Raw genomic sequence first — 11,194 nt, 5'->3', positions numbered from 1 at the left:
TTTGAAATTGAGGGGCTATCCATCATTTGGGGAATGGCTGAACAAGTTGTAGTATATGAATGTAATGGAATACTATTTTGCTATAAGAAAAGATGAGCAGGCAGAAAAAACTGGTTAAAACTTATATGATCTGATACAAAGTCAAGTGAGCCGAACCAGGAGAACAGTGTATACAGTAACAGCAACATTGTAGGATGATTAGCTATGATCGACTTAGGTATTCTCAGCAATACAATGATCCAAGATAATTCCAAAAGACTCATTATGTAAAATGCTCTCCACATCCAGTGGGGGAAAAAACTGATGGAATCTGAGTGCAGATCAAGTTTTACTATTTTCACTTTTTTTTCATTTTGCAAACTACTTTTTGTTGCAAACTGTCTTCTTTCACTACATTATTAATATAGAAATATGTCTTACATGATTGCATTTACATAACTTATATCAAATTACTTACCATCTTAGGGAGGGGGGATGAAAAGGAGGAAGGGAGTAAATTTGGAACTCAAAATTTTATAAAAAATGAATGTTAAAATTTGTCTTCACATGTAATTGGAAGACATAAGAGTATAAAAATAAATAATGAAACATATTCTCTTCTCATTAGCTCGTGAGCTTCTTGAGCTCAACTTCTGTCATTACTCTAGCGTTCTTCTTAATATCTCCTTAATCTCAGCCCCTAGTACATATTTTGCAGTGTTTTGCTAAAGGTACTAAATGCTGAAGTAAACTAAATTAATTTCTTCTGGAACCTCAGGGACCACTCAATTTGGGCTTATTTTGTCTCCCTTGCTATATTGTGACCTCCTGAAGGCCAGGAGTTCTTCATTGCTTCATTTTTTAATCCTCAGCATGAAGCAGAGCACAAGTGGATTATGCACAGTGAGTATAAATTTGCTGAATTGAATTGAACTCAATTATTCTCTTGAATTAAAAAGGTCAGTGATAGTAAAAGAAAAAAAATTAAAATCATAGATGTTAGAAATACTGTTTTTAAAGAATGCTTAAATTCCCCTCCATACCAAGATATAAAGAAGATAGCACCCAAAGGATGCTGAAAAATCAGTTCCTAATAGTTTAATGTTGTAATATTCCATTTTTATGAACAGGATTTCAAAGAGACTTCCTAGTGACTTTAATTTCTCCTTTCCCCAGGGTTTACACCTGCCACAGTTAGACTTCCAAAACCAAAAAAAGGAACAATTTACAATAAAAAATACCATTCCAAAAGAGGTATTCTCAGGTTAGTAGACTTGTTCATCTTGTAACAAGACAACAGCCTGCAAAATTGTTGTTTCTACTTCACTGTACCTCATTCACACTCAGTCTCATTCTGAATATCTGTCACAGCTATAACTATCAGATAGCTAATTTCATGATACTTTAATGCTTAGTGTTAGATGGACTTAATGAATAACAATCAAATACTCAGATGGGTCTACAATCTCATCAATATTGATATACTCTCTAATAAATCGGTTTGCAACCCACCAATTCCTGATCACTTGGACTCTACTTAATGTGCTGTAGAACCTTTCTTAATTTCTTTAAAAACCATGAAGACAGCAGTTGAGCATGTGGCCTTGGAACCATCCCATCACCTTTTATGATCATATGTTTATTTGATAATGTCTTTACTACAGCTTTTTCATAGCTCCTTATTCATTGTATTACAAGCTGCTCATAGGCATCTTGAACCTTTCTGTTTATTTCCGTGCAACATTACTTTATAATTATTGATAAATTAAAATTCTATAAATAACAACAATATATTAATCTTAATAAACTATTAGTATTAAAAAAACATGTACCTTTGTTTCAGGGAAATTTCGGGGGCCTTTAAACATTAAATTGTTTTAAGATGTAAGCAAGCACAATTTCCTTTCTTTTAAAAAAATACTAGATATACATCATTCATTTGTAATCTTTGTCTAAGATAGATACATAAATAGATGGATAGATACATACACAGATAAATAGATGATACATACATACATACATACATACATACATACGTAGATTAAAGGTCATTCTCAGTTGATTGTCCATTTACTGATAGCATGCCTGAATATGAAGAATAGGCATTATTAATTCACTTCCCCCCCATATATGTGAATGGTTAGATCAAACTCCTTGAAACTAGCTCTCCTTTATGGTGGTGACAAATATACATAATCCTGTTTTATGATTCACATTATTTTAATTATCATGGCTTCATGGAACAAAGGTAACTGTTTTTTATATACTGATTCTTGTAAAATTGTGTATATGTATAGTAGACATTGAAGGAAGATCTTTAAAACAGAATTTTTTCTACCATTTTTTTCATAAGTGATAGACAATAACCACTTCAGGATCTTGCACTTTTCAAATTTTTGTAAATAGTGAGATGGTAAAAAAAAAAATAGTACTATGGAGTATTACACTATTTCCAACTAATACCTTACTTCATGATACCCCAGATAAATGTCAAGATGAATAAAACAATATTCACACTTGTTCACTATGAGTAAGTCAAAGATGAAGAACAAAACTGAGCCCTGAGTCCAATCAGAGAGTGAACCTATCTTATCTGAGGCATTCAGGCTAGAATAAGATATGATGCAGATTTGATTTGTCTCATATCATTGTCCAAGAACAGTGTCAGGAATTTCATTTTTGTCCTCGAAAGATGGTAATCTAGCCACAGTTCATTACACTAAAATAATTTTAGAAAATGATAGTTCATAATGAATTTGTTAACTTTTAAATATCATTGAACATTAATTACACATTTAAGTCTATTTTCACGTTAATTATATGTGTGTATACATGCATGCATGCATGTATACATACATAGTTATTTCTGTCAAGCATAACATGTCAGGAAAACAGCAACACAATTCTTACTTTACCTTTACTCTGGATAAAACCTGACATAACTAGTTCTTGTACCTTTTTCGCAATCAGAAAATTAAAAAAATACACAAAGCAAGTTATCATGAGTTTATTGGATAACCTATTACAATAGAGAATTTTGAATAGCTTATAATAAATTCCTTTATTGATACACTTAATTATGATAGTGGTATTAAGGGCTATTGCCAAGGCAATATCTGACTCTGATCAAAGATGAGCAGTATATATTATGCTGATCTTAGCCAGTGATGAGGTTTTCTGAGATCATGTACTGGCCCATGTATTAGTTTGGCTCATCATAATTCAATTAAACAAGTACCATTGACACTAGCTAAAAAAAAAAATGTTTTCAAACAATTGTTCCTGTTTGGATGTTATATTGAAAATAGAATCTACATGGCAAAATTATTCCCTCCTTTGGCTCCCACCTATGGAGTATAGGTATGCACAGCCCAGGCCAGCTGTATTTTTTCTCTTATCATTAGATGTGTTCTACTCCTTAGCTACCACTTTAATCCATACCCATATAGGAAACATTTTTCTTATGAATGCATTTTCAGTGCTGGGGGTAGAGAAATGAGGTCATGAGGCCACATCACAATATCTAATAGGTCAACCTCGACCCAAACATCAAAATGGCACTCTGATTAATTCTAAACTAAGGAGCCAAGGGAAAGTCTTGATTATTGATGAATTTTTTTTAATTTTTTTTTTCAAAATCAATAAATCAAAGTAATTATACTCTTTATACAGGTCTGCACCTAACCAAGCAAAAGACTTTTATGTTATGGTGGTGACAAATATACATAATCCTGTTTTATGATTCACATTATTTTAATTATCATGGCAAATATACATACATATATACATGGTCCTGTTTATATTTTTGTATATCAAAACAAACACAGAACCCACCCCCAAACCCCTCATGGAAGTTTCTTTTTAAGAATATAAATACATCTAAAGCATCCCCAATTTCTGGGGATGGAGGCAAGATGGCAGAGCAGAGAAAGCATTTGATTAAACCCAACCAACATTTTCCTCCAAACAACTTTAAAATAACACCTGAAATCAAATTCTGAAGTAGCAGATCCAACAAAATATTAAAGTGAGATATTCTTCCAGCCCAAGACAACATAAGAGGTCAGAAAGACACCCCTGTTGGGGCATTAGGTGAAGCAGTGGTTAAAGCGCCTGCCCTGGATTCAGGAATACCTGAGTTCAAATCTGCCCTCAGACACTTGACACTTACTAGCTGTGTGACCCTGGCCAAGTCACTTAACCCCCATTGCCCTGCAAAAGAAAATGTAAAGAAAGAGACCACTGTGGTATGGATGTGGAGGCTGGCCCAAAGATCACATGGATGAGATATCAGTGGTGGGTCTAGGTGGTAATTACAGAAATACCAGCAACTTTGGGATTTTTCAAGTTAGAGACAGTAAAGGTATGTGGCAACTGGTCAGAAAGGGATTAGAAAAAACCCTGTGCTGCCACTAGACACAGGACTAGATGTTGTTTGTCAACTCATTATCTGCACCTACTTTTGGGTCATAGGTCAAGGAAAGAGGGGAGAACTTTCAGTCAAGAAGAAGTATAAGACCTGACAAGCAGTATGATTTCTGGTCCCAAGGGAAAAGGGGAGCGGTATCAATTGTAATATGAAAGGATTGTGACTCCTCCTGAGTAAGGGAATAGAGAGTAGACCAAGAAAGCAATGAGCACACCTTTCCCAAGATCACATCAACTTGGAAGCACCAAAAATTTCTAAACTCCTAGAAATAAATCTGAAAACTGCAGGGTGAAGAAGCCTGAAACTTAATACAGTGTGTATACTATTATTCCTTGCTGGAAACAGAGCCCACAATTAAAATAAAATTCCAAATCAAGAAATATATTGGGGAAATGAGCAAATAATAAAAAAGAACCTGACCAGAAAAGGCTACTTTAGTGACAAAGATGAGCAAGACACAAACTTAGAACACATGAAGGCAAAAAAACATAAAAGACAAACCTCAAAAAAAAATGTGAATCAGACACAAGGCAAATAAGAATTCATAGAAATAAAATGATTATCAAAATCAAATAAGAGGGGCAACTAGGTGGTGTAGTGAATAGAGCATCGGGCCTGGAGTCAGGAGGACTTGAGTTCAAATTCTGCCTCAGACACTTGACACTTACTAGCTGTGTGACCCTGGTCAAGTCACTTAACCACTATTGCCTCACCAAAAAAAAAAATTAATCAAATAAGAAAGGTAAATTAAAAAGATTAAGGCAAAGGAAGAAAATTATGGTAAAAGAAGCCACCTAAATAGCGAAGAAAACAACACCTTAAAAATTGGCCATATAGAAAAGGGTGTACAAAAGTTCAGTGAAGAAATTAATTCTTTAAAAATTAGAATTGGACAAATGGAAGCTAATGAGTTTATGAATCATCAAGAAACAATAAAGCAATCCAAAAATGAAAAATAGAACAAAATTTAAAATATAATATAGGGAAAACTATTTCCCTTAATTATTATTGGACTACCTGAAAGCCATGATCAAAGAAAGAGCCTACACATCATATTTCATTAAATTATCAAGAAAAATGGTCCTGCTATCCTAGAGACAGAAGATAAAATTGAAATTGAAAGAACCCACTGATCACTTCCTGAAAGAAATCTCAAAATGGAAAATTCTGGCATTATTATTGACAAATTCTGGATCTTCAAGGTTCTGGATAGAATATTACAAGCTGCCAAAAGAACCATGAATACTGTAGAGCCACAGTGAGGATCACACAATATTTAGCAGCTATCACATAAAAACAGTAGAAGGCTTGGAATGTATTATTCAAGAGGGCAAAGGAGTTAGGATAACATTCAAGAATTATCTACCCAGGGGCAGCTAGGTGGCACAGTGGATAAAGCACCAGCCCTGGATTCAGGAGGACCTAAGTTCAAATCCAGCCTCAGACACTTGACACTTACTAGCTCTGTGACTCTGGCCAAGTCATTTAACCCTCATTACCCTGCCAAGAAAAAAAATTGAATAATCTACCCATCAAAATTTAGTATACTCCTTCAAAAGAAAAAAAATTATATTTAACGTGTGACATTTAAAATCTAATGTGTGGTCACCTTTTTCTACACCAGTATTGGGGGAGAACTAGCTAAGGTTTACTTATAAGCTAGAAATGTCAGAACTTGTTTTTGGCATTAAGCATTTATTAAAGAGTAAAGAGAGAGCATGTGGAGTAGAGAAAGTACAAAAAGAAAAGCCTATCTCCCTTAGGGTTCAGACTGGCCTCCTTTTTTTCATTTCCTTTCTGCCGCCAACCTGAGGTTTTGGAACCAAAAAGAACAGAGCCAAGAAGACAGCCTCACTTCCTCCCTCCTGTTCCCCTTCCCTGAAGGGGAGTTCCTTCAAGGTGATTGGTTAAGGTGCCCTCCTGTTGATGTTGTAGTCCACAGCCTCTGCAAACAACACTCCACTGAGGGCCGGCCAGGTGTGGTTTCGATTTAATCAACCTTAAGTAGGTTCTCAGTGAGTCGCTCATTCAGTCTCACCCAATTCAATCAATTCCACATCGATCTTCAGGTGGGGCCCCTGGGTGTCTGCTAAATCCCATTGTTTTCTCACAAATGAAATAGAAGACTTTTGAGCATTCTTTATGAAAAGAGTAGAGATGAATAGAAAATTTGATTGTCAAATACAAGACTCAGAAGCAGCATAAGAAGTCAAGCTGGAAAGAGAAATAATAAGGACATAATAAGGTTAAACTGTTTACTTTCTATAGGGGAATAAATATCTTCTAAGAACTTTATAATTATTAGGGCAGTTAAAAGAATTCTACATATAAAGAATTTTCATAATAGAGTTGATTATATTGGGATGATGTTAAAAAAAAAAGGTACCCCAGGAAAAAGGTGGAAGGGAGAGGAAGAATGGGGAAAATTATCCCACATAAAAGAGGCAGGAAATGAAGACATTTTACTGTGGAAGGGAAAATGGAGGGGAGGGCGATAATGCTTGAACCTCACTCACATATAAATAGATTCAGATTAGGAAAATAGACATAAGCAGCAACTCGCAATCCCTGCCACAGCACCAGGTGCTGCAGTGGAGCCCAGCAGCAACAGCAATGTGGCAGTGCTATTAAGCCTGCTGCCCCAGGCAAGCAGAGTAACATACCGCCCCTGTGGGGACAACAAAAAAACCATGATCTGAACCCCATGATCCTGGGGCAACATCCTGTCATTGCCCTATTTCAAGACTTACCATGAGGTGGCGGACAAGATCTACTTTAAAGCAGGATTGACTCCATCTTGCAGCTATGCTTGGAGCAGCCCAGGGTCACATGTAGAGGTCACACATATTGAGAAGAGGGAAAAAAAGGAAGCAGAAAAGAGCTGGTCAGACAGGGATGTTCAGAGGAGTAAGTAGAAGTTTGAGGTGTTGGAACAATTGGAATTCTTTCTAAAGCTTTTTGACTGTTATACAAGCTATTTACTTTCAAACTCACTCTAAAGCAAGTGATGGGTCTCATAACACATACAGATTCTCCATATTATAGGGCCCTTGGATTTATGTAATAAGGTACACACATCCCGCAACAGACCTCTGCGATTGGTTTGAATCCTTCCTCGATGATGAAGAGGACCTGGAGGTGAAGGCTGGTGGAGGCTGTGTAGTGACCATTGGAGAAATCGCCTTTGTTCTTTTCTTACCAAGAGTGTTTTTCTACTTTACTTCAACTTTATTTTCAAGAATTTCTCTTTCAGTTCAGAAAAATATTGATCAACAAATTAAAACAAGACCTATAAAAGTCAAGAAGGAGGGGAAGGAAAGGAATTGAAGAAATTAGACCAACATACTGAACTTAGACATTCAAAGTCACCAAGAAGGTCATTGAGCCCAAGACAGTCTCCACGAAGATAGAGAAGTAGAAGCCATCATGGAGAAGGCCACAGTTCTTCTAGTTTTGACAGAGAATTAGAAAGAGAAGGAATGGCAGTAACTAGAATGTGAGGCCAAGGAGGGGGTAAAAGAAAGTGAAGATCTCAAAGCATAGATCATGGGCGAGAGCGCAGGTGGAGTAGGAGCAGAGAGAGGCACAGACGTCACAGTGGGAGTCATGATAGAAAGGGATATATATATATATATATATATATATACACACACACATAATAACATTAAACATATTTCTGCATTAATCATGTTATAAGAGAAAAATCAGAGCAATGACGAAAAACCTCAAAAGAGAAAAACATCAGCACAAAACCAAAAGAAATAGTATGGTTCATTCAGCATCTACTCCACAGGTGTTTTGTTTTGGTTTTTTTTCCTGGATTTGGAGATCCTCTTCTATCATGAATTCCCTGGAACTCTTCTGTACCATTGCATTGGTGAGAAGAATATAGTCCATCACAGTAGATCAACACTCATTGTTGATGATACTGTGTACAATGTTCTTCTGGTTCTGCTCATCCCACTCATAATCAGCCCATGCACGACTCTCCAGGTTTCTCTGAACTCGTCCTGGCTCATCGCTTCTTACAGCACAATAGTTTTCCATTGTATTCATATACCACAACTTGTCCAGCCATTTCCCCAATTGATAGGCATCCCCTCAACTTCCAATCCTTGCCACCACATAAAGAGTAGCTATAAATATTTTGTACATTGTGGGTCCCTTACCCCTTTCCATAATTCTTTGGGAAGAAGACCCAAACAAGTAGTAATGCTGGGGTCAAAGGGTATGCACAGCTTTATCGCCCTTTTGGCATAATTCCAAATTGCTCTCCAGAATGGTTGGATCAGTTCACAGCTCCACCAACAATGCATTAGGTGTTCCAATTTTCCCACAGCTTCTCCAACATTTATTATCTTCCTTTTTTGTCATTTTACCGAATCTGATGGGTGTCAGGTGGTACCTCAGAGTTGTTTAAATTTGCATCTCTCTAATCATTAGAGATTTAGAGCATTTTTTTCATATGGGAATAGATAGCTTTTGGTTTCTTCATCAGAAAACTGCCTGTTCATATCCTTTGACCAATTTCTCAATTGGGGAATGACTTGGATTCTTATGAATTTGATTTAGTTCCCCATATATTTTAGAAATGAGGCCTTTATCAGAAATACTGTTATAAAAATTGTTTCCCAATTTAAGAACATTAAATCAAGCTCTGGACGGATTCTGAAACTATTAGAACCTGCAAGAGACAGAGAGACACAGTCTTCAACCAGAGATAATTTAGAAGACTTCAGGAAAACGTCGGTCTGACTCGGGCAAAAGGGAGGCCTAGCGCAGGGCAGCAACCCAGTCACACAGCACATATACCCTGCACAAGAAGCTCAGAACAGGGACCCTGGTGCCCCCAGAGCAGACCTCAACTTAATAAATAAATAAATAAGCTGCAATAATGAGTAAGAAGCAAAAAAGAACCCTCTCTATTGGGAGCATCTGTATCAATAGGGAAGAAGCCAACACAAACTCAGATGAGGACAATAGCCTCAAATTGCCTACATCTGAAGCCTCACGAAGGAAGGTGAATTGGTCTCAAGAACAAAAAGCCTTCCTAGAAGAGCTCAAAAAGGATTTTACAAATCAATTGAGAGAGGTAGAAGAAAAAATGGGGAGAGAAATGAAAGTAAAACAAGAAAACTATGAAAAAAGAATCAGCAGCTTGGAAAAGGAAGCACAAAGATTGACTGGACGAATGGAAAAAACAAAAGAGCATAATTTCACTGAAGAAAACAATGCCTTAAAAAATTCATTTGGCCAAATGGAAAAAAGGGTGCATAATCTCATTGAAGAAAACAATGCCTTAAAAAATTCACTTGGCCAAATGGAAAAAAAAAAAAGGTGCATGATCTCACTGAAAAAAACAATGCCTTAAAAATTAAAACTGGTCAGTTGGAAGATAAGGAATCCATGGAGACACCAGGAATCAGTCAAGCAGAATCAAAAGAATGACAAAATGGAAGAAAATGTGAAATATCTCATTGGAAAGACAAATGATCTGGAAAACGAGATCCAGGAGAGACAATTTGAGAATCATTGGACTGCCTGAAAGGCATGACCAGAAAAAGAATCTAGGACACCATGTCCAGGAAATTATTAAGGAGAACTGCCCTGGTATCATAGAATCAGAGGATAAAATCATCATTGAAATAATCCACTGATCACCTCCTGAAAGAGACCCCAAAAGGAAACCTCCAAGGAATATTGTAGCCAAATTCCAGAAATATCAGGTGAAGGAGAAAAATACTGCAAGCAGCCAGAACGAAACAATTTACTATCATGGAGGCCACAGTCAGGATTGCTCAGGACCTGGCAGCTTCAACATTAAAGGACCACAAGGCTTGGAATATGATATTCTGGAAGGCAAAGGAGCTTGGACTGCAGCCAAGAAACTATTACCCAGCAAAAATGATCATTCTCTTTCAGGGGAAAAGATGGACATTTAATGACATTGGAGACTTTCAATCTTTCCTGATGAAAAGACCAGAACTTAATACAAAATTTGATCTTAACATACAAGACTCAAGAGAAGTTTAAAAAGGTAAACAGAGGGGGAAAAAAAGGTTACTCAATTAGGTTAAACTGCTTATATCCCTACACGGGAAGATAATACTCATAACTCTTAAGAATTGTAAATGTATTTGGGCAGAGAGAAGGACTTTACACAGAGGGTATAAATATAAATTGTCTTTGATGTGATGATACAAAAAAAAAAATTAAGTAGTTACTCACTCTTCAAGCTCCTTATATATAGGCTGCAGATTTTCATTTCCCATTTTGTGTAGGGAAGTGCCTTTGTAATCCTATTTATTTCATTTACATTTACATCCAATTGTTGAGTTTAATTCATGATACAATGATTGTTCTTACATTTTCATTGTTAATCATTTCTGAAATGTAGTCTGTACATATGTCCTGAAAATGTTTTAATTCCTTTGGCATGGTTGCCATGTTGGTTAAATTTGTATAAGGCAATAAACTGCCACTAATTCTAAAAAAAAAAGGAAAATAGACATAAATATTTAAATGTTGATGGAAATAAATGTTATACAACAAAGAAATAGGAGAGGAATGGGATAAAGGAAAGAGGTTGTTGTAAGAGAGGACAGATAAAAAGATGAAGTGGTCAGAAGCAAAACAGATTTTAGAGAAGGGACTGGATGAAAAGAGAAAGATGATAAGCAGAAAAAAATATCATGGAGGGAAATGCATAGTTAGTAATCATTATATTGATTGGGATTAAATGGAATGAACTTCCCCCAAAAATGGAAACAGCAGAATGGAGTAGAA

The 11,194-nt window shown here is 36.1% G+C and overlaps 1 pseudogene; it reads left to right on the top strand.

The window, feature by feature from the left end:
* Nucleotides 1–5,565: 5,565 nt before the first annotated feature.
* Nucleotides 5,566–8,022, top strand: LOC122738829 (annotated as a pseudogene).
* Nucleotides 8,023–11,194: the final 3,172 nt, after the last annotated feature.

The sequence above is a fragment of the Dromiciops gliroides genome, chromosome 2 (genome assembly GCF_019393635.1).
Source record: "Dromiciops gliroides isolate mDroGli1 chromosome 2, mDroGli1.pri, whole genome shotgun sequence".
Classification (NCBI taxonomy): domain Eukaryota; kingdom Metazoa; phylum Chordata; class Mammalia; order Microbiotheria; family Microbiotheriidae; genus Dromiciops; species Dromiciops gliroides.
This window is presented reverse-complemented; position numbering and strand designations above follow the sequence as displayed.